The sequence below is a fragment of the Primulina eburnea genome, chromosome 4 (genome assembly GCF_022965805.1).
Source record: "Primulina eburnea isolate SZY01 chromosome 4, ASM2296580v1, whole genome shotgun sequence".
Lineage (NCBI taxonomy): Eukaryota > Viridiplantae > Streptophyta > Magnoliopsida > Lamiales > Gesneriaceae > Primulina > Primulina eburnea.
The window spans coordinates 31,692,647-31,715,645 of record NC_133104.1 but is presented as its reverse complement, the minus strand read 5'-3'; positions in this window follow the sequence as shown (position 1 = coordinate 31,715,645).

Genomic DNA, 22,999 nt, shown 5'->3' with positions numbered 1-22,999 from the left:
TATCCTCACACAAGGGCATGTGCTCTCAACTAGCTAATTTATTCATGCTAACTGCTCATGCTTTTAATCCACTTTAAAAGCTGTTGTTTGATCTTCAATATGTTGTTTTTGTAAGGCCCAACAATGATATATACGTTAGACACAAGAATATGACCGTTTGAAAAGTTTATGTACTGTTTCCGAGATTGCAACGGTCAAATTCAGCTTGCTGAGCATTTTCCCGATTGGTCAACTCTGGTCAACTCAATTGGTCGTTCAGTTCAGTTGGTCAACTGCTGGTTCAGTTCAGTTGGTTGGTCAGCAGGTCAGCAGCTAGTTCAGTTGGTTCAGTTTCAGCTGGTGTGCTGATATCAGCCTTGCTGATTTTAGTTTGTGCAGAACCAGTAGCTTCATCGTCATTTATCAGGATCGTAAGCTTCGATTCAGACTTTGACTTCTGAAGATGATTTGTAGATCTTCGTCTTATCTTTCCAACATACTGAATCGCTCCGTTTCGATAACCGAGCTGAGAGATATGAACAGAATACCGCAGCTGCTCAAACCCAACTGATTGCTGTTTTCGTGTGATCGGTTCGGTAATTGAGCGATCAGTTAGACCATGATAACATCCAATTTTTTCCAACTGACGTGAAATACGACTTGTTCCAAATTGAGTTTTCTAATCAGTCCAATTAAAGGAATGTCATTTGCATCATCCAGTTAAGAGATATAATCAAAACACCGAAACTTGCCAGAAATTCAGTTTGTGCAGAAATCAGTTTCAACTTGCTTCTTGTGTTTGCAACTTCACACTTGAGTAAATATGTTAGAAACACAATAAGAAGTTTTGTTAACATCAAAATCAATATTGCGAACATGAATTGTTCCAACAAAATTAAATTGTGTTGAGTTTATTATTTCTAACCGCGTAAAATTTTTAAGAAAAAACGCCCCTCAAAATTATTTTTAAAAAAAATTGGGGTCTGCCCGAAACCGTTCTAGGCAGACGCGTATGCCTCATGCGGTGGACACACGAGGCGCCGCACGACAGGCGCTGCACGGCGTGCGCGGCGCCCGATCAAATCGGCTAGCGAGCAGGTGGCGCGGACAGGTGCCCGAGAACATCTTGGGTACCTCGCTGGGTCGTGGGCTTGAATTATCCGAGCCTAGGAGACGATTTTCTGATTTTTCAAAATTTTAGGTTAAATTTATATTTTATTAAGATACAGACACTTTTACCTCTACAATAATTTTAATAAAATTAATTTTTACAAAATAAATAACTGAAATATAATTTTAATTATTTATGGTAAAAGATATTTTATAAAAAAATTAATTATTTGAAATTAAATAAAAGTGTTTATTTAATTATGACGGTTAGTGATAATTTATGAGATACACGATTTATTGATAATATGTGATATTATCGGATTTATACAATATATGATATTATATTGTAAAAAGATGATCGAGAACCATGACTAATGTGCTATGTGTATGCTAGGATATTCTACATGTAATTTTTGATTATTTGATAATTGAAAGTGGACCTGTTTATGATCCGTTCACACCCCTAAATTTGTATCTCAATGTGCCCTAGATATTTAATGTAAATAGAAGAATTAGTTGGAGATCAAGATTTAAAGACGGTGGGCACGATCCTCGAAAGGAGTTTTGAAGATCGAAGACATGTAAATATTGGAAACTTATGTAATATTGCATTTGCATCCCTGCATTTACCTAGGTTATGGACATAGATCCATATGTGGCTCGTATGAATCAATTAGCTCTCGGTTATCGATCATCCTTTATTATTTATGATGTATGTGATATATTAAATAATCAGTATGTGCATTATTATTAATATAATAACAAAAGTTGCATGAATCCGCCAATCACACAAACAATCATGGCACGAGTTTTAAAACTAAAGATGAGACAAATTTTTAAGAATAAATCCATCATTTTGGATGAGATCCAAAATTTAAATCAAGCCCATTAAAAGGATAATTAAAAGAAATTTTAATAATTCCTTGCCTTCCATCAACGATGGTTGCATGATGAACGCTACCCGCGGTCAGTGTCTGGCTCATATTATTGGCGAGACCTGGACGCCAGGAAAGCTGCTACTTCCACTGACATATTTGATGTGAACTACGTGGAACTCCCATGACTTCGGTTCATATTACGGGGGATCTCATGGCGGCCGTTCATTACGGTTCAACATTGATGGGCCGGGCTCGAGACTTGAAGAGAAAGGGGATCATATTATTGGACCCTCCTCAAACGTGATGAAAATTACATAAGGGTTGCAAATACTTGCAATTGAGCTCTACCTTTTGAAAGTTATGCTTGGATGATATTATTCGAGATCATAATTTCGCAATTGGGCCTCCCGTACTCACTAAGGAAATTAGATTTCCCGTTTTTCATCAGAAGTGGTGAGAATGTCAAAATAGTGGAAGGAAATTCGTAAAAACAAAAGTCCATATTTTACGTCTTACAAAATATTTTAAAATAGTCGGTAACATTTATTATGTTTCTTTATCAGTATATTTATGATTCCGTCACATAATTCATTTCTGTTTTGAAAACAAGCTAACCAAACAATAATTTTCAAAATTGGCTGGGAAAATTGTTTTAAATTCGGTGAAAATAACATACACACTAATGTCAGCCTTGTTGAACTGACAAAGCATGCAAGATGGTAAGACCATAGGATGCAAGCTAAAGTGTAATATGCTCGCTTCTATGTCAAATAAATTTAAAGACAGTTTGATAAAATGTTGAATGTTGTTGACATTGTATGGTGCATGAAACTTGTACAATGATGCACACTACTTTCAAGGAGCTCATGACCACACCCTTGAAAGATTAGGCTTTGGCCCATTGATCTTGGTGTACGTATGATTGGGTCTATTGATAAAGTGGTGGGCCTGAAATTTGACAAAGCTCGATAAGTCAGAACATGTTTGCTTCACTGCAAGAAGCCTGGACATAACAAATTATCTGGGCCAGAAATATGTTGGCAATGATAAGTGAATGTACAAATAAACACGATTTCAACGACAACCAAAAGAAAACAAGATAGTCTAAACCAAACACATTTTCGACACGTTAGGCTATGACATATTTCTCAAAGAAGGATGCACAAGTTAGTGGGAGAAGACATGTTTGACTCGTCAGACAAAAACTCTCTAGAGATATATGAGTCATGTCTGAAAGGAAAAATGACCAAGGCCCCTTTCCTAAGAAAAATGGAACGTGCACATGATCTGTTGGATTTGATCCAAACAGATGTGTGTGGCCCGCTAGGTGTTAGCACAAGATTTGGTCATTCCTACTTCATTTCCTTTATCGATTACCATTTGATGTTTGATTATGTGTATTTAATGAAATACAAGTCTGAAGCCTTTGAAAATTTCAAAGAATTCGGAGCAGAATAAACAATTAGAAAAGAGTATTAAAACAATACAATTAAATCGATGTAGATAATACTTGGTACTGAGTTTCAAAACTACCTTAAAGAAAATGAGATTCTCTAATAGTAAACTCTGCCTGCCACACCCCAATTGAATGGTGTGTCAGAATGTCGTAATCGCACATTGATGGACATGGTCCAATCTATGATGTGATTAACTGAATTGCCGTCATCCATTTGTGGATATGCGCTTGAAACAACGGCAAAGTTGTTAAATCAAAGTCCATACAAAGTCAGTGGATAAAACTCCATATTAGACATAGATGGGAAAGCCGCCCAATTATTCTTACTTAAGAGGGTGTAGAGCCCAATTTCAGTACGCGTAAAACTCATGTATTTATTTAAATTGTTAAATCGTTTAATTAAGTTTAAAATTGATTTTTTAGCGGTGCATGATTTATTTAAATGCATTATTTTAAATTATTTATGTTTATACGATGCACGTTAAATTATTTTTTGAGTTTCATATTTCAGAAGATTATTCGATGTGGGACCGAGGAAAAGGGGACCGTGACGATTCTGGCAATTTTAAAATGTGGTATTTTATTTTAAGTTAAGGATGAGGCATTTAAAATTATTTATTAAGTTTTTATCATTTTAAAGCCTAATTTAATTATTAGGGGATTTTGTGATTTTAAAAATTTTAAAATTTAGCTATTGTGCATTTTATTTTAAATTAAGGGACTTTGTTTAGTAGTGAGAATCAAAAATTTTAGTTAAAATTTTAATTAGCATTGTTATGTGTGTATTTAAGCAAATCATTTTCCCTAATTTATTCTATAACACATGCACACACACTTTAACACACCCACTTACACGATATCACACACACACACACACACATTTTATTCCATCAATTCAGAAAATTTTTTAAAGCAAAAACCTAGGGTTCCTAGTGCAAGAGCAGCCGCCTCTCCTCTGAATATTTTCCAGCAACGTTACGTGATTTTGTCACAAGAAATCGTGCCAAGTTCGTCCCGGATCAACCCTCGCACCATTCCCGCTTCGGTATCGTCGGTTCGGTAATTTCAATTATCAAAAGGCATGTATATTCTATTGTTCCTACGTCGATCTCGTCATAATATGTGTCTTGATGTTTATTATCTGTAAAAATCTATGTTTGATGTACAAAGCTTAAGCAGAAATTTGTTGAATCGATTTTGAAATAATGTTTAGATCTAAAACTCGAATTCTACTGTCATTTAGTATGCTGCAAATTTTCGGTCGCTTATGTTGAAAAAATTTCAACATATAAAACGTAGAAAATTTTGATACCTTCGATTTGACATTAAATTTGTAAATTTTGGACAAGAAACGAGTGAGTTATGATTATTTTTGCGGGATTGCACAAACTGTGATTTTATGAAGATGTGTTCTTGACATGTTCGTGAGTTTCTTGTGTTGCAGGCTTCGTTGGAAATCGACGAGTGTTCCTTGCTGTGTTTACGAGTGTCCAATGGGGTGATCATGTGAATTTTGGGGTGTTGTCCTGGGTTGGTCAGGTTGTGAATGCATTAGAAGTCATAGGGAACTCTTGTGCAGAATTTTGGGTTGAGTTGTGCAGAACTAGCGCTGCAGCGCTGCTTCAGAAAACTTTTAGGCTTCAAATTTAGGTGCTCTTGCTTCTTTTGGGTACTAATTAAGTTGTTATGTCCTAGTATACTAAAATTTAATTTAGAGCTTATGAAGTTTGATTGGGGAAAATTGAACTATGTTTTAAGAAAGGTCTGAATCTTTTATTGTTTGGGGAAATTCATACTTCTTGACAAGATTTGTTTCGGAGTCGAGTCGGGGGTTAACATGTTGTTTATCACGGTCAAGTCCCGAGCATTTCTAGAAGGTCATACGTTAGTAAGTCAATGGGTGATGCATTCGATAGGCATGATTTAGTTGTGGAAGTTAAGGTTCATGGTTGTGGAGACCCGGACGCTAATCAAGTTCTTAATCATGTTTGGGACTAATTAATCAATTATAAAACAGGGTCTAAATTTTTTTTTTCAAAAACAAAGCGGAAACGTAATGTAATTTACTCAAATTACATATTAAACATGAACATACAAATCTTGCGTTATCTACAAGAATCCAACTAGGTTCAACTACATATCAGTGCTGAATCCTATGTTGCTCCGAAGCCCGGATCTCCACGCTATCTAATCTTCTCTCTTCCTCTTCTTGACCCTGATCCAGCCCCACCTGTTGTCATGCACACATACAAAACAAGACAACAGCCGGACAACTCCGGTGAGATATAAATATCCCAGTATAAACATTGTAAACATGCAATCATATAAAAGCATATACGCATTATCCATAACATGTCTCAAATCAGAAACATAAATCAATATCAAACATTCAATAATCATGAATGGCATAAACAATGTAAATCAACATGTCATATCAGACTCCACTCAACCGACGCGTCGTCTCAGACTCGACTCCACTGACGCGTCGTCTCAAACTCGACTCAACTCTATCCTAGGGATCCCGATGTCTGAATATAGGTATTATATCGAATCTCAGCCAATAGGAATGAATCAATCCCTAAACGGCATCGATATAATTCATATATCAGTGTCTGGGCGAATCAGCCCATAATCAGACAACTCAGCCTGTAATTAAGCGAATCAGCTTAAGTTTAGACGAATCAGTCAATCACCAGACGAATCAGCCGGTGACTAGGCGAATCAGCCTATAATAAGACGAATCAGTCAATAACCCGACGAATCAGCCGGTGACTAGGCGAATCAGCCTATGACTCAACGACTCAGTAATCAATACATACAGTCAGTATCTAAGCAAATCAATCAATGACTAGCGAATCAGCAGTCATTACATGCAGTAGCTATAAATCAATAGGCTACAAATATCAATCTTATCACACAGTAGCTATACATCAATAGACTACAATCATAAGTCTGATCAATTGCAAATATCAATGCAATAAGTAAAAGTATGTGATTTAGGGAGACTCGAATCAAACCTCACTCGAGTTGTGCAATCCCAACTCAACATTAATTTATACCTTTCTTTCTGATATTCTGGCTCTGTCGAAGTCTCGAATCCCAAGCCTGTCAATACTCAGTCTGACAATAACAATATCGAGGGTATGGTATCAATACACCACTCAATTAATACTGGATACAAACAGAATTCAATCAAATTCTGTTTCAACAACATAACATCATAATCTCAATATATCCAGCCCTATCATATCAGTCAGATATCAATTCTAATATCTCGTAATCGATAATCACTCAATCTGGATATCAATTCTTATTCAATCTTATTCTGAAATCATAACAAGTTCATATTCAGTCCGTTTCTTAATCTGACTTCGATTCTACGATGTCTAACATGTCAAGAACAACATATATGAGTTCCATTCAATTCTGACAATACCATAATTTCAAAGCATGTCAAAACGTAGTAAAACTTACGTCCAGTTGTAGCCTACGTTGCTAGGAACTCGATACCGAAGTCGGATTCAAATTCGGACGGACGGATTGAAAGATCAAGGCGTAAGGATTTTCGGAACCTCTCTTGCCCCTTTTCTCGATTCTTCGTTTCTGAGGAAAGCTTTGCATGCATCTATATATATCTATACACTTCGCGCATGCAACAAGACAAGTGGTTCATTTTCCGCAAGACACGCAACACCGCGGGTGCGGTCGCGTAAGCACCGCGGGTGCGGTCGCGTTAGCACCGCGGGTGCGGTCACCCTACTGTATCGATTCTTTCAAATTCCCGTAGCACCACCGCGGGTGCGGTCCTCCCCTTACCGCGGGTGCGGTCTGGCATGCTCATATCTTTCATAATTTTATTTCTGAATACATTTCTCGGTGTCCCGATTAATCCCGTCATAATCACATGAAATGATAAATCAATCATCGTTAATTGCAGTGATTAATTCTTGGGCATTACATTTCTCCCCCTCTTAGATCTGAGTTCGTCCTCGAACTCTCCACAAGCAATTCAAATCTATTAGAAGAAATGAATAACAGAGTTTAACATCCAAACTCGTTTTACTAACATCATTCTGAGGTATTTTTCTTTGATCAAGCTCTGATTCTGGTCTGGAATCAGAAGTCAAGAATTATAATATCATAATCCTTCTTCAACTCGTTCTCGCCGAATCAATCCCACATTACTGGCTATACAACATCCGTATATGTCAATCTGCAATCTATAACAAAACAATACCATCTGTAGTTGTTATCCTATCTGTTTATCCCAATCTAGAACATAATCAATCTTCATCTTCCACTACCAATCGTCATCATCCGACATTGGTTTCTTAAATCTATCCATTCTGAACTATCTTGATAGCTACTGTCATACAGTCAATCATATCATGACAATAATCTATATCAACTAGTACTAACATCCAGTACCAAAGCTCTACAATTATCTGTCAATATCTGGTAATCTACTCTGACTATCTGTCAATCTGTAATAAATCTGCACAAGAGAGCTTATGATATAATCTATCACAAGTACAACTCCGTCAAAATCACAATCTGATATCATCTAATTCTTGCATTCTCGTCAATCTGACTATTTCTTTGACATTGATCTATGCCATCTGGTTCTGTTTGTACGTAATCTGGTACAAACTGATAGATATAGATTGAATAATCTGTCAATCATAATCATATCATATCATAATCTAAAGAAAATGGCGGTAATTTCATTACGAAAGCCATAGAAATGTACTCCCATTTTTGTTCAGAACTATACAAAATCTGTAATAATCTTCTGATTTCTATCTTTTCTGGCTTCTTCTGTTAGCAATTCAGACTTATCAGTACAATTTATGCCAACATTTCAATACATTTCTGTTATAACTGATATCATCTGTCTATATCACAACTATCTGTTCGAATACAATACAGTCTCAGTCATCAGACTGAACACTGAATCCATGACTGTAAGCTTCTAACAATATCTGTTCTTTCTGAATCGAACTATTTGATATACACAAATCAGTTAATAACATAAAGTAAAGAGGAAATACCTACCTGGTATTCGGCTCTAATTATCACTATCAAGCTTTGCTGTACAATTCTGATACATCTGATATCACAGAATAATCAATCTCATACAATACAGTATTACTTGCCTGGTATTCTGATCGACGCTCTGTTCTGACTATCGATATTGAGTTCGAAACATTCTAATCAGCGTTTTGAGCTTCTAACTTTTCAAAATCAGCTCTGGTTCGGACAGTACAATATAATCTCCATTGTCTACAATCTGTCCCAAACACGTATTCGCATAACATCAATCTTCAATCAGATTCAAAACATGCTAAACTCATAAACCGCAACTTTCTGACACTGATGTCAACCTCAGTTGACTAATCACGGTTTAATTCTGTGAAAGTCAACGAATATATCATCTTCAGATATAACACATCCTGAATGAAATCTGTCTCAATCAGGATTCAAAATTTCAACAATTTCTAATATCAGTTCAAGGTTAAAATCAATCTCTCTGATTGGAATCAGATCTGAAGTCTTATCAGAGAAAACATCGAGAACTTTCTTATCATTGGTAAATCAGCCAATGATAGACTCAACTTCAGTAAATCAACTGAATACAAAAGGAGTTACTCTGCTCCTTTCTGTAATAATCGAGTCATAGTTAGTACGAATATCAAAGGAATTCTCAGTCTAGAATCCTTATCGTACCATATTCATTCTTGGTCATGTCAGATCTGATTCTAACCATCTTCTGAAATTAATTTAGGGGAGCTCTGTACTTGATCCGCATATCAATATCAGTAATGCAGTCTCAAAATCAGAGAACACTAGTACAATACAAGCTACCACACGATCTAACTCGATCTCATTCTCATTCTACTGTAGTATACAAGATCTAACAGAATTCACTGATATCAGATCTTTTCCAAAAGGAACAGAAAAAATTACTACAGTAAATAGGGATTCAACAGATAATGCATACATCAATGCAAATCTTTCGGAAATAAAAATATGTGAAGCACCGGTATCCCTCAATACATATGCAGGATAATCAAACAAATCAGTTACCTGCAACATCATCATCTGGTGCTTCCTGAGCCTGCTCCTCGGTCAAAGCAAATACTCTGGCCTGCTGTCTAGGAGGCTGGCCCACTATCTGGCTTCCTCCTGGCCTCTGCTGTGACTGAGATGGTGCTGGCTGAAATGAAGGAACGGCAGCTGATCGTCTACCCCACTGTGCCGTTGATCCAGATGGTTCAGCTCCCTGGGATCTTTGGGAACCCCTCTGTGGACATACTCTGGCAAAATGTCCCTGTTGCTTGCAGAAATGACAGCTACCAAGTACTCCTTGGCATTGTTCAGTGGAATGTCTCCCTCCACAATTTCCGCAATATACGCCAGTATAACTCTGCTGGGAACCACTAGAGCTAGAAGAACTGCCGCCAGACTTCTTAAATTGCTTTCCTCTAGCTTTCAGAAAATCTTTCGTTCCACCACTGCTACTGCCACTCTCGAATCGGGGAAGTGGTTGCTGTGGTCTCGACACTGGAGGAACAAATTCAGCTCCTCTCTGCCTTATCAGGCCCGCTTCAGCGCCCTTTGCTCTATTCATAGCATCAACAAAGTTATTCGGTCGCCCTGTGTTCACCAATGTAAATATATCGGGATTCAAGCCATTGATGAACTGATCAGCAACGGCTTCGTCATTTTCAGACACATGTGGAGCAAACTTCAACAAGGTCGAAAACTTGGTCACATATTCTTCAATGTTCAGCTGACCCTGTCTCAAATTGGCAAACTCCGCTCCCTTGTCTTTTCTGTATGATATTGGGAAAAATCTCTGATAAAACTCAGTTTTAAACACATCCCAAGTAATAATCGTACCTCGCTGCTCCAAGGCCCTCTTCATTGTAACCCACCAGCTTTGTGCAACATCAAGCAACTGGTGCCCAATCAATTTAATCTGGCGCTCATCACTGTACTCCAGTGAATCAAACAGCAACTCAATACTACCTAACCAACTCTCACACTCGACCGATGTCTCAGTACCTTTCAGAGTGGGTGGTTTGAATGACTGAAACCTCTTCAGCAAGGTTTCCATTGGAGTCGGTGTTACATCCATTGGAAGATTCGATGTACTACCCTGTTCTGGAATTCGTCTAGGAGGCATATCTGAAACTCAAAAGGATTAGTAATCAAATCCAACACATCTGTTTCAATTCAGTCTCTCCTCCGATCATCTTACTGCTGATCGAGAATCAGTTCAGATTCGTTCCCAATAATACATATTACAAAATCAAATCAGATAAGTCAAGTAACATGTATTATATAAAGCAGTAAAGAATGCTAGCAATCATAAGCAAGGAAAGAAACACATTCTACCCCGCTCACTAGCTTCTATCTCAATCTCAAGAATCTACAGTTCTAGTACCTACAGCTCTGTTACCACCTGTTGTGGAGACCCGGACGCTAATCAAGTTCTTAATCATGTTTGGGACTAATTAATCAATTATAAAACAGGGTCTAAATTTTTTTTTTCAAAAAAAAAGCGGAAACGTAATGTAATTTACTCAAATTACATATTAAACATGAACATACAAATCTTGCGTTATCTACAAGAATCCAACTAGGTTCAACTACATATCAGTGTTGAATCCTATGTTGCTCCGAAGCCCGGATCTCCACGCTATCTAATCTTCTCTCTTCCTCTTCTTGACCCTGATCCAGCCCCACCTGTTGTCATGCACACATACAAAACAAGACAACAGCCGGACAACTCCGGTGAGATATAAATATCCCAGTATAAACATTGTAAACATGCAATCATATAAAAGCATATACGCATTATCCATAACATGTCTCAAATCAGAAACATAAATCAATATCAAACATTCAATAATCATGAATGGCATAAACAATGTAAATCAACATGTCATATCAGACTCCACTCAACTGACACGTCGTCTCAGACTCGACTCCACTGACGCGTCGTCTCAAACTCGACTCAACTCTATCCTAGGGATCCCGATGTCTGAATATAGGTATTATATCGAATCTCAGCCAATAGGAATGAATCAATCCCTAAACGGCATCGATATAATTCATATATCAGTGTCTGGGCGAATCAGCCGCAGAATTGACGACTCAGTCAATAACCCGACGAATCAGCCGGTAATTAGGCGAATCAGCCCATAATCAGACAACTCAGCCTGTAATTAAGCGAATCAGCTTAAGTTTAGACGAATCAGTCAATCACCAGACGAATCAGCCGGTGACTAGGCGAATCAGCCTATAATAAGACGAATCAGTCAATAACCCGACGAATCAGCCGGTGACTAGGCGAATCAGCCTATGACTCAACGACTCAGTAATCAATACATACAGTCAGTATCTAAGCAAATCAATCAATGACTAGCGAATCAGCAGTCATTACATGCAGTAGCTATAAATCAATAGGCTACAAATATCAATCTTATCACACAGTAGCTATACATCAATAGACTACAATCATAAGTCTGATCAATTGCAAATATCAATGCAATAAGTAAAAGTATGTGATTTAGGGAGACTCGAGTCAAACCTCACTCGAGTTGTGCAATCCCAACTCAACATTAATTTATACCTTTCTTTCTGATATTCTGGCTCTGTCGAAGTCTCGAATCCCAAGCCTGTCAATACTCAGTCTGACAATAACAATATCGAGGGGTTTCCATTGGAGTCGGTGTTACATCCATTGGAAGATTCGATGTACTACCCTGTTCTGGAATTCGTCTAGGAGGCATATCTGAAACTCAAAAGGATTAGTAATCAAATCCAACACATCTGTTTCAATTCAGTCTCTCCTCCGATCATCTTACTGCTGATCGAGAATCAGTTCAGATTCGTTCCCAATAATACATATTACAAAATCAAATCAGATAAGTCAAGTAACATGTATTATATAAAGCAGTAAAGAATGCTAGCAATCATAAGCAAGGAAAGAAACACATTCTACCCCGCTCACTAGCTTCTATCTCAATCTCAAGAATCTACAGTTCTAGTACCTACAGCTCTGATACCACCTGTTGTGGAGACCCGGACGCTAACCAAGTTCTTAATCATGTTTGGGACTAATTAATCAATTATAAAACAGGGTCTAAATTTTTTTTTTCAAAAACAAAGCGGAAACGTAATGTAATTTACTCAAATTACATATTAAACATGAACATACAAATCTTGCGTTATCTACAAGAATCCAACTAGGTTCAACTACATATCAGTGCTGAATCCTATGTTGCTCCGAAGCCCGGATCTCCACGCTATCTAATCTTCTCTCTTCCTCTTCTTGACCCTGATCCAGCCCCACCTGTTGTCATGCACACATACAAAACAAGACAACAGCCGGACAACTCCGGTGAGATATAAATATCCCAGTATAAACATTGTAAACATGCAATCATATAAAAGCATATACGCATTATCCATAACATGTCTCAAATCAGAAACATAAATCAATATCAAACATTCAATAATCATGAATGGCATAAACAATGTAAATCAACATGTCATATCAGACTCCACTCAACCGACGCGTCGTCTCAGACTCGACTCCACTGACGCGTCGTCTCAAACTCGACTCAACTCTATCCTAGGGATCCCGATGTCTGAATATAGGTATTATATCGAATCTCAGCCAATAGGAATGAATCAATCCCTAAACGGCATCGATATAATTCATATATCAGTGTCTGGGCGAATCAGCCGCAGAATTGACGACTCAGTCAATAACCCGACGAATCAGCCGGTAATTAGGCGAATCAGCCCATAATCAGACAACTCAGCCTGTAATTAAGCGAATCAGCTTAAGTTTAGACGAATCAGTCAATCACCAGACGAATCAGCCGGTGACTAGGCGAATCAGCCTATAATAAGACGAATCAGTCAATAACCCGACGAATCAGCCGGTGACTAGGCGAATCAGCCTATGACTCAACGACTCAGTAATCAATACATACAGTCAGTATCTAAGCAAATCAATCAATGACTAGCGAATCAGCAGTCATTACATGCAGTAGCTATAAATCAATAGGCTACAAATATCAATCTTATCACACAGTAGCTATACATCAATAGACTACAATCATAAGTCTGATCAATTGCAAATATCAATGCAATAAGTAAAAGTATGTGATTTAGGGAGACTCGAGTCAAACCTCACTCGAGTTGTGCAATCTCAACTCAACATTAATTTATACCTTTCTTTCTGATATTCTGGCTCTGTCGAAGTCTCGAATCCCAAGCCTGTCAATACTCAGTCTGACAATAACAATATCGAGGGTATGGTATCAATACACCACTCAATTAATACTGGATACAAACAGAATTCAATCAAATTCTGTTTCAACAACATAACATCATAATCTCAATATATCCAGCCCTATCATATCAGTCAGATATCAATTCTAATATCTCGTAATCGATAATCACTCAATCTGGATATCAATTCTTATTCAATCTTATTCTGAAATCATAACAAGTTCATATTCAGTCCGTTTCTTAATCTGACTTCGATTCTACGATGTCTAACATGTCAAGAACAACATATATGAGTTCCATTCAATTCTGACAATACCATAATTTCAAAGCATGTCAAAACATAGTAAAACTTACGTCCAGTTGTAGCCTACGTTGCTAGGAACTCGATACCGAAGTCGGATTCAAATTCGGACGGACGAATTGAAAGATCAAGGCGTAAGGATTTTCGGAACCTCTCTTGCCCCTTTTCTCGATTCTTCGTTTCTGAGGAAAGCTTTGCATGCATCTATATATATCTATACACTTCGCGCATGCAACAAGACAAGTGGTTCATTTTCCGCAAGACACGCAACACCGCGGGTGCGGTCGCGTAAGCACCGCGGGTGCGGTCTTGCACCGCGGGTGCGGTCGCGTTAGCACCGCGGGTGCGGTCACCCTACTGTATCGATTCTTTCAAATTCCCGTAGCACCACCGCGGGTGCGGTCCTCCCCTTACCGCGGGTGCGGTCTGGCATGCTCATATCTTTCATAATTTTATTTCTGAATACATTTCTCGGTGTCCCGATTAATCCCGTCATAATCACATGAAATGATAAATCAATCATCGTTAATTGCAGTGATTAATTCTTGGGCATTACATTTCTCCCCCTCTTAGATCTGAGTTCGTCCTCGAACTCTCCACAAGCAATTCAAATCTATTAGAAGAAATGAATAACAGAGTTTAACATCCAAACTCGTTTTACTAACATCATTCTGAGGTATTTTTCTTTGATCAAGCTCTGATACTGGTCTGGAATCAGAAGTCAAGAATTATAATATCATAATCCTTCTTCAACTCGTTCTCGCCGAATCAATCCCACATTACTGGCTATACAACATCCGTGACTGAATGAGTTTGGCTCGCAAGAATTACTGACCAAATTATGAATGAGTTTGGAAGTCGGTGAACGTGACTGAAGACCTCTCCACCCAGTAAAGCATGACCGGGTATAGATCAGGATTGGAAAGCGATAAATCATGACTAGGGACCAATCCACCCGTTAAAGCATGAACGAGGATCCCATGTATGTGGTAGTGGACTTTCCCTGCCAGCCCAGTACTGTGGTTTAGTCTGACCAGGCACTTTTATGTATGAGTCACTTGCTTTGAAACATATCTCTTGAAAAATGATGAAGTTTATGTATGTTCAAGTATGTATGATGCAAGCATGTTTAAGAAAAATTTTGTGTTGATGGCACGTCTATGTTATGTATGTAAGTTCAAGCTTCTGTATGCATGTTCAAGTTTCAAATATGTACGCTCTATTTTAAAGATGCATGTGGTTTTATTATGTATTATTTGTTACTTCCAGTCTATACTTGTTGTGTAACGCCCCAGATTCGACGACTGTCCTCATTGTACCAAGACGAGTCTTTCCAGCGTGCTTATGTCCTCACTCACACGCACCATGAGAAACTTCTCAGAGGGTCACCCATCCCAAAATTTCCCCAAGTCAAGCACGCTTAACTTTAGAGTTCTTATGTGATGAGCTATCGAAAAGAAGATTCACGTTCTTGATATGAGTGGTATATATCAAATCTTTTAAGCACTCTTCAACTGTACAGTCCATTACATTGAACAGTCTCAGAATCTCTCTCATTACGGTACGAGATCGGTTCATTCATGTTCCCTCCACCCAGAAGCCTGCCAGGAGCAGCTCATTGTCCGTGCAACCTCATGGCTGCGGCGATAATCCCCCGCCCTCTTCGGCCCCGGGCCTCACATGCCCACCATCTTCTGCTTGATTCGTCCCCGAACCACACCGTACTAAGAAAGGTCGGCTTTGATACCAAATGTAACGCCCCAGATTCGACGACTGTCATCACTGTACTAAGACGAGTCTTTTCAACGTTCTTATACTCTCACTCACACGCACCCTGAGAAACTTCCCAGGGGGTCACTCATCCCAAAATTGCCCCAAGTCAAGCTCGCTTAACTTTGGAGTTCTTATGTGATGAGCTACCGAAAAGAGATGCACCTTCTTGATATGAGTAGTACATATCAAATCTTTTAAGCCCTCTTCAACCGTAGAGTCTATTACATTAAACAGTCTCAGAATCCCTCTCATTCCGGTGTGGGATCGGTTCATTCATGTTCCCTCCACCTAGAAGCCTGCCAGGAGCCGCTCATTGTTCGTGCAACCTCATGGCACCGGCAATCACCCCCCGCATCTTCGGCCCCAGGCCTCACATGTTGAGTCTTTAGACTCACTAGACTTGATCGATGCAGGTGAGGATGAATTTGAGGAGACGAGGGGTGGGGACCAGTGAACCGGCTTGGACTGAGCAAGAGGCTAAACCCGAGGACCGTCCATGTTATTTTTAAAAATTATGAAATTTTCAATTACTCTGATTTCACGTTATTGTTTACGATATTTATTATCTTTTTGTTGCAAATGTTTTGAATGATCAGTTTTTCAATTGATGGTGGACCGAAATTTGAAAGTTTATTTTGTAATTAAGAAATTTTTTTATTTTTCCGCAAATTTCAAGTAGTTCAAAATATGGTATGTTACAAATGGGATGTCCCGCTTACGTGAAGCAGGCAGTGTGAGACAAATTGGCTAGCAATTTGTGCTACTTTGGGGGATATCCGAAGAAATATATTGGATATTACTTCTTTTATCTCAGTGAAACAAAGGTATTTATTTCAATGAATGCCACCTTATTTGAGAAGGAGTTTCTATTAGATAGAAAATGCGGGATGATAGAACTCGATGAGATTCGAGAACCACCTACTACACAAATAGCAGAACCCGCATCCCAACGGCCAATCAAAGAAACACATGCTCTTAAAAGATCATAAAGGATTTCAAGGCCGCCTAAAAGGTTGAGCATGCTTCTTGAAGAGGACCAAGGTGAGTTCATTCCTATATATGATCCGAGAAATTTCAAGGAATCATTGTCTGATGCCGATTCATTTAGATGGCTTGAAGCCATGCAATCCGAGATAGAATCCATGTATTCGAACCAAGTATGATCCTTAGTGGATCCACCTGAGGGAATTGTTCCCATAGGATTCAAATGGGTTTACAAAGTAAAATTGGAGTTAATGGGAATGTGGTGACCTTCAAAGCTAGACTGATAGTAAAAGGATATACTCAAAGACAAGGTATTGACTATGAGAAAACCTTTTCTCTAGTCGCAATGTTCAAGTCCATTAGGATATTGCTAGCCATAGCAGCATGGTATGACTTTGAAATATGGTAGATAGATGTGAAGACAGTGTTCCTTAATAGGGAGATTAAGGAAGAGATTTACATGTCTCAACATGAAGGATTCATATCAGTAGGAAGTGAGTATAAATTATGCAGACTTCAGAGATCCATTTGTGGACTCAAACAGACATCAAGCAGCTGGAACCTCATATTTGACAACACTATAAAAGATTTTGATTTTGCCAAAAATCCTGAGGAACCTTGTGTATACAAGAAGGTTAGTGGGAGTGCAGTGACATTTCTAGTACTTTATGTTGATGACATACTACTCATTGGGAATGATATAGGGATGTTGCAGTCAACAATATAATGATTAGCTGGTAAATTCTCCATGAAGGATATGGGTGAAGAATCATATTGTAACGTCCCGAAAATTTGAAAGTCCACGTGAACAACATACATACAAGTTATTATACTTCTTTGGTATTTTATTATATTGTTTTAAAGCATTAAATGCATGTTTATTTCATTAATTTGTGTTTTAATTCATGGTTTATTTAAGGTTTCATGCATTAAGATTTTTAGTTGCATTTCGCGCTCGATCGAGGGACGGAGACCAGAGATATTCAGGAAAAATATTTTTATTGAATAGTTATTTTTAATTATTTAATATGAGGTATTATAAATATGATTCTTTAGAATGGGCCTTGGTCGGGTATTTTTACCCGTCGAGTTATCTTTTTAACCGGTACGAAAAATTTAGCGAGTCAGAGGACTTTTTGGGGGATCGGGCAATAGTTTCAAAAACGTACCTAGATGAAATATTTTTCGGGAGTATTTTTGAGCTTGATGGGTTTGTTTTATTTATTAATGGGTTCAAAATCTTTTTAATCCACTTAAACTTTTAATTAGGGCTCATTAGTAACTTAGTTACCATATAAACTAAACCCTAAACCTTTTTTCTTTGGATTGGCCGCCCACCTCACTTTGCAACATCTCTTCACGTGAGTTTTCAGCAGCATCCTTCACAGTTTTGAGCATCAACTCTCGGTCGAAGCATTTTCTTTCGAGAAACAAACCTTCTCCGCTTCTCCGGTGTTCATCCTACGCACGCATCTTCAAGTTTTCTAGCATAAAAACATCAAACCACACTATGTATCTCCTTTCTCATCATTTACACCATGTATATGCGTGATTATATATATATTTTCTTGATAATTCGTTGGTCCCCCTTATAGCATCACTTTTGTAAAGATTTTGACACGTATATGCGTATAACTTGCGCACAACTCACGATTTCTTGCTTTGGTACGAAGGCTGCCAATTTTATGTTGCTAAGGGCTGTACACGTCAATTAAGAGGGGGACATAAGGCTGGAGTGGAAGTTTGTGGGTTTTAGGAGAGGGCCGATCGATATCTTGAGTCTTCGGGTGAAATTTCTGTTTCACAAAACCGTCACCCTATGTTATTTTGAATTCTGTGACTTATAAGTTGGTTTTCTGGAAATGTGTTCAACATATGATTTGTATCACTCTCTGCTATCTTCAGTTTGATATAAACTTCGTTATTTTCTGATATGAAACGAGGGAGATATGATTTTTATCGTAAAACCGCGCAAGCTATGAAATTTATGTGTCACAAAACCTGTCACCCTCTGTTACTTCAAATTCTGCGACTTATAGCTTGGTTTTCTAGAAATGTATTCAACATATGATTGGTATAACTCTTTATTATCTTCTATTTGATAGTAAATTCGTAATTTTCTGAGACGAAACGAGGGAGATATGATTTGTATCATAAAGTCGCTCAAGCTGTGAAAATTTGTGTGAATATTCTGGAGAATTCCAGCAACCTTTGTGGCTTGTTTCTAGGTCATAAGTGGTCTGAAATAAGTGGGTTAGAGGCTTGTCATGGAGGCTTGAGTCATGGTTCGAGTTAGGAAAATTTTGGTTAAGTTTCGGTTCGATTCGGGTTAAAATTGGGACTCATATCCAAGTTTTAAAACTAATCGATTAAATTTTGAAACGGGCTCAAGTTTACGTCTAAGAAATATTTTTAATTATGTTTTGGGATGTTTTAAGGAGTTTGGTAAGCTTCGGGTCGAAATTTAGAGGTCCAAGGGTAAAATGATCATTTTGAGTTTCCAGGGACAAATTGGTCAATTTGATGGTCGAGTTTTCAGTCTTGGCAGAGCCCTGAGCACAATTTGACATGTTTTTAAACATTTATGTTACCTAGTACACGCCTTTTTACGTAAACGTTGCATAATTGATTTAAAGGAAAAACTATGTATATGCATGATTTTGATAAGTGTTGAAAATGATGATGTTTTTTCAAGGATGGGAGTTGGTTGTGACAGAAGATATATCTATACGATGATATGATTGATACATGGACCTTGTATTCTTCCGCAAGAATATGATTTTATAGGAATACATTTAAACAGCTTTGTAAATGGTTGATGATTTTATTTTGTCGAGGGTATTGATAGATTTTAATATGCTTGAGGTTTTATATATTTAAACGATAATTGTTTAGATTGGTTGATATTTTCATAATTTTAACTGTAGTTATTTTATTCAGCAGTGGGTTGATTTTACAAAATGCATGTTTCAAATTTTATGTATTTATGTAGGCATGGTTTCAGCGATTGCAAACAAAAAAAAATTAAGTAGAATTTTAAAATGAGAAGACGTTTCAGTTGGTATCAGAGCAAGGTTTTTGTATAGGGTTGTGCCACCTCCAGCTTCTGCAGCTTAGTCTTCAAGCCTCAAGTCTGTAAGTTTGTATGATTTTAAATGTTTTGAAAGCTTTAATGCGATCATCTGCATGTTTACATGATACATGTTTAACAGTACATGTTTAGCTGTTTACAAGATATAAGGGTTAAATGTTTTGAAAAAATAGATTGGATTGCATGTTGGTTACGTTTTTGGAATCGGACATGTCCAAGAACTCGAAAATTGTGCATTAAGAGAAGTTGAAAATAATTTGACTATATTAATTTTTGGGTCAGTGATACCGATTTTCTACTTATGGGGTCATAAGTTAATCTAGAAAATTGTGAATTTTTTTGGGGCATTAGGTTTTCTAAGAAAACATCGATGGTTCGTGGTTATTAGTTGGGTTAATTTTTGAGGATTGCATATAAGCAATAATGATTCGAAGACTACGGAAATCTTTAGAAGTATAAAAATGCATAACTTAGGATTTTAAGTGTTTGTAGAAATTTAAGATTTGGTTACGAGAATTGAATTTGGGATTAATAAGCTTAAAATTTTTGAACTTTATGTTAAGGGGAACCTATAGAATGGAATTGAGAACGCCAAGAACTTATGGGTAATTGTGGAATTTTTGGTAATTAAGGACCAAGTGGATAATTTTCGAGGAATCTAGGAATTTATTTTTGTAATTATTAAGGAATTTGGGGACTAGTTCAGCAATAAGTGAGAGTCGAATGGTTTAAGTGATATGAATTTTTGATAATTTATGCTTGAAGAGATATTTACAACCTTGAAGCATATGGGTTATGATGTTATAAGGAATGGTAATCAGGAACATTGTAGGATGAATCGATGTTGGGCTTGAAAATTTAAGCATTAGCAAAATAAAGTTGTGGAAAATTAAGGATTTAAAGTGATAACAATTTAAGGTAAAGTTGATATGTTAGTTAAGTTATAAGTAGACATTGAGTTAACAAATTTTTGGGAACTTAAGTTTAATGTGTCATAAGTTTTAGTCATGATCTTAACAGTTAGGATTATACCTTTGTGGTAATTAATTTTTTCTAGAAAGTTGGGTATGATTGATGATTAGGTTACTTGATAGACGCATGTAAGAAGCGAGTTAGACACCATGTTTTGAAGAATTTTTGGAAGTCACTATGAAACTTGGGATTAAGCTGAGATGTGTGTTGGAATTATGCCATCTAAAACTATTTGGATTGGATTATTTTGAATTTTAAGTTTATAAAATAGGTGATCATACGAAAATTTTGGGTGAAATAAAAAAAAAGAAAGGAATTAATTGTGTTCAACACAGGTTACCAATGAACGAATATTAAGATTTTTTTTAACGAGTAAGAAATCTGAAATAATGATATGGGGATTCTAGAACTCTATGGATTATAAGTGAAGTCGATTTATTAGAGTTAGTCCATCATTAACAAGGAAGAACTTATTAAGTTTTTACTAGTACTAATTAAGTATTAATGATACGTAAGAATGCGATATTTGCTTCGAGGAGGAAAGTTTAAGGGTCTTAGGCTTCAACTATATTTTAATTGAGAAGGAAATGGTTTAAGCATGTATTTGAGGCTATAAGGGCTTTATTATATAGGTAGAAGATTGATATTATATATTTGGGTTGTATGGATTAACGTTACTCGAGGTTAAAGATTTGAACAATTTGTTATTCGGTATGTACTTGTAAATAGTTAAGTTATGTAAGTTTGGTGACATAAGATAAAGATTCGATTCAAGGATCTTAGGCTAATATTATTATGGAGTTAAGATAAAGTTTAACTTTTAAGTGTATTACCGAGGATAGATGTCGATCAGTAAATTTGGTATTAAGATTTCTTAAGTTGAACTGCATAAATGCTAATGAAATAGGTCGATGAACATCTTGGGTATAGGATAAGAGAAGTAATGTGCGATAACTTTGGACATCCATTTCTAATATTGATAATTTCGAGAAAAGTCAAAATTCGAGGTCATAGTAGAATATAATTATGTCATTTTAAGTTACGATTCGCGCTCGATCAAGGGACAGAGACCGGAGATATTCAGGATAAATACTTTTATTGAATAATTATTTTTAATTTTTCATATGAGGTGATCTAAATATGATTTTTTAAAATGGACCTTGGTTGGGTATTTTCACCCGGGTTATATTTTTAACCGGTACTGTTGGAACATTTCATGTTTGTAATCTGGATTTTGATGTTAGCAAAGCTTGCTATTTTGTTTCTAATGATTTACCTTAGTGCGCAAGTAGATGGAACTGATCAGGTTTTTAACTGATCAGTTAAGCGAGGTAAAACTGAAGCTATGGAGACGTTAACTTATGACACCAACTGATCGGCCAAACTGAATCAGTTCAACTGATTGTCCAGCTGATAGGTAGTTCAACAGAAGACATTCAGAAGCCCGACCAGCTAATGAAGAGCTCAACTGATGAAGAACCCAGCTGACCAGTTCAACTGAAAGAGTGAAATCAGTTCAACTGAAGAGTCAACTGATTTCACCAGCCCAACTGAAAATTAGTTCAGATGACAAGTTAAGAAAATTAGTTAGGAATCATTCAGTTGCAGATCAAGAAAAACTTATCTTAGTAGACTCCAGCTACGCACAAATATCTGTACGATCAAAGGTACAATAATGGGCGTTGCAGCAAAGATTAAAGTCGAGAGATTCATGAAGACATGTCAGAAAAGTCAAGACACATATACCAAGGAACGCATTCAAAGCTGCAACGATCACATGTGACGAGTCTTGAAGTATAGACTCAATGCCTCTATTTATACAAGCTCAAGACCATCAACAAAGATAATAAGAAGAGAAAGCACATACTAGAGTGTGTGAAAATAATGGGCACGCATATTGCATATCAGCTTACAAGAAGCAATCAGCCCAGAGGGAACACTTCATCGTGTTATCAGCTTAGTTTAGAAGAATATTTCCCTCACTATGTGAGAACATATTCGGGTAGTTTTCAGAGATCAGTTCACACACACACACCACCACTCAAATACCGTCTTGCACAATGACGTTAAACTTGTGTATGTAGTCTTTCTCACATAGACGTTAAACAAGTGTTGACTGGAAGGTGCTGCCTTCAGTCTAG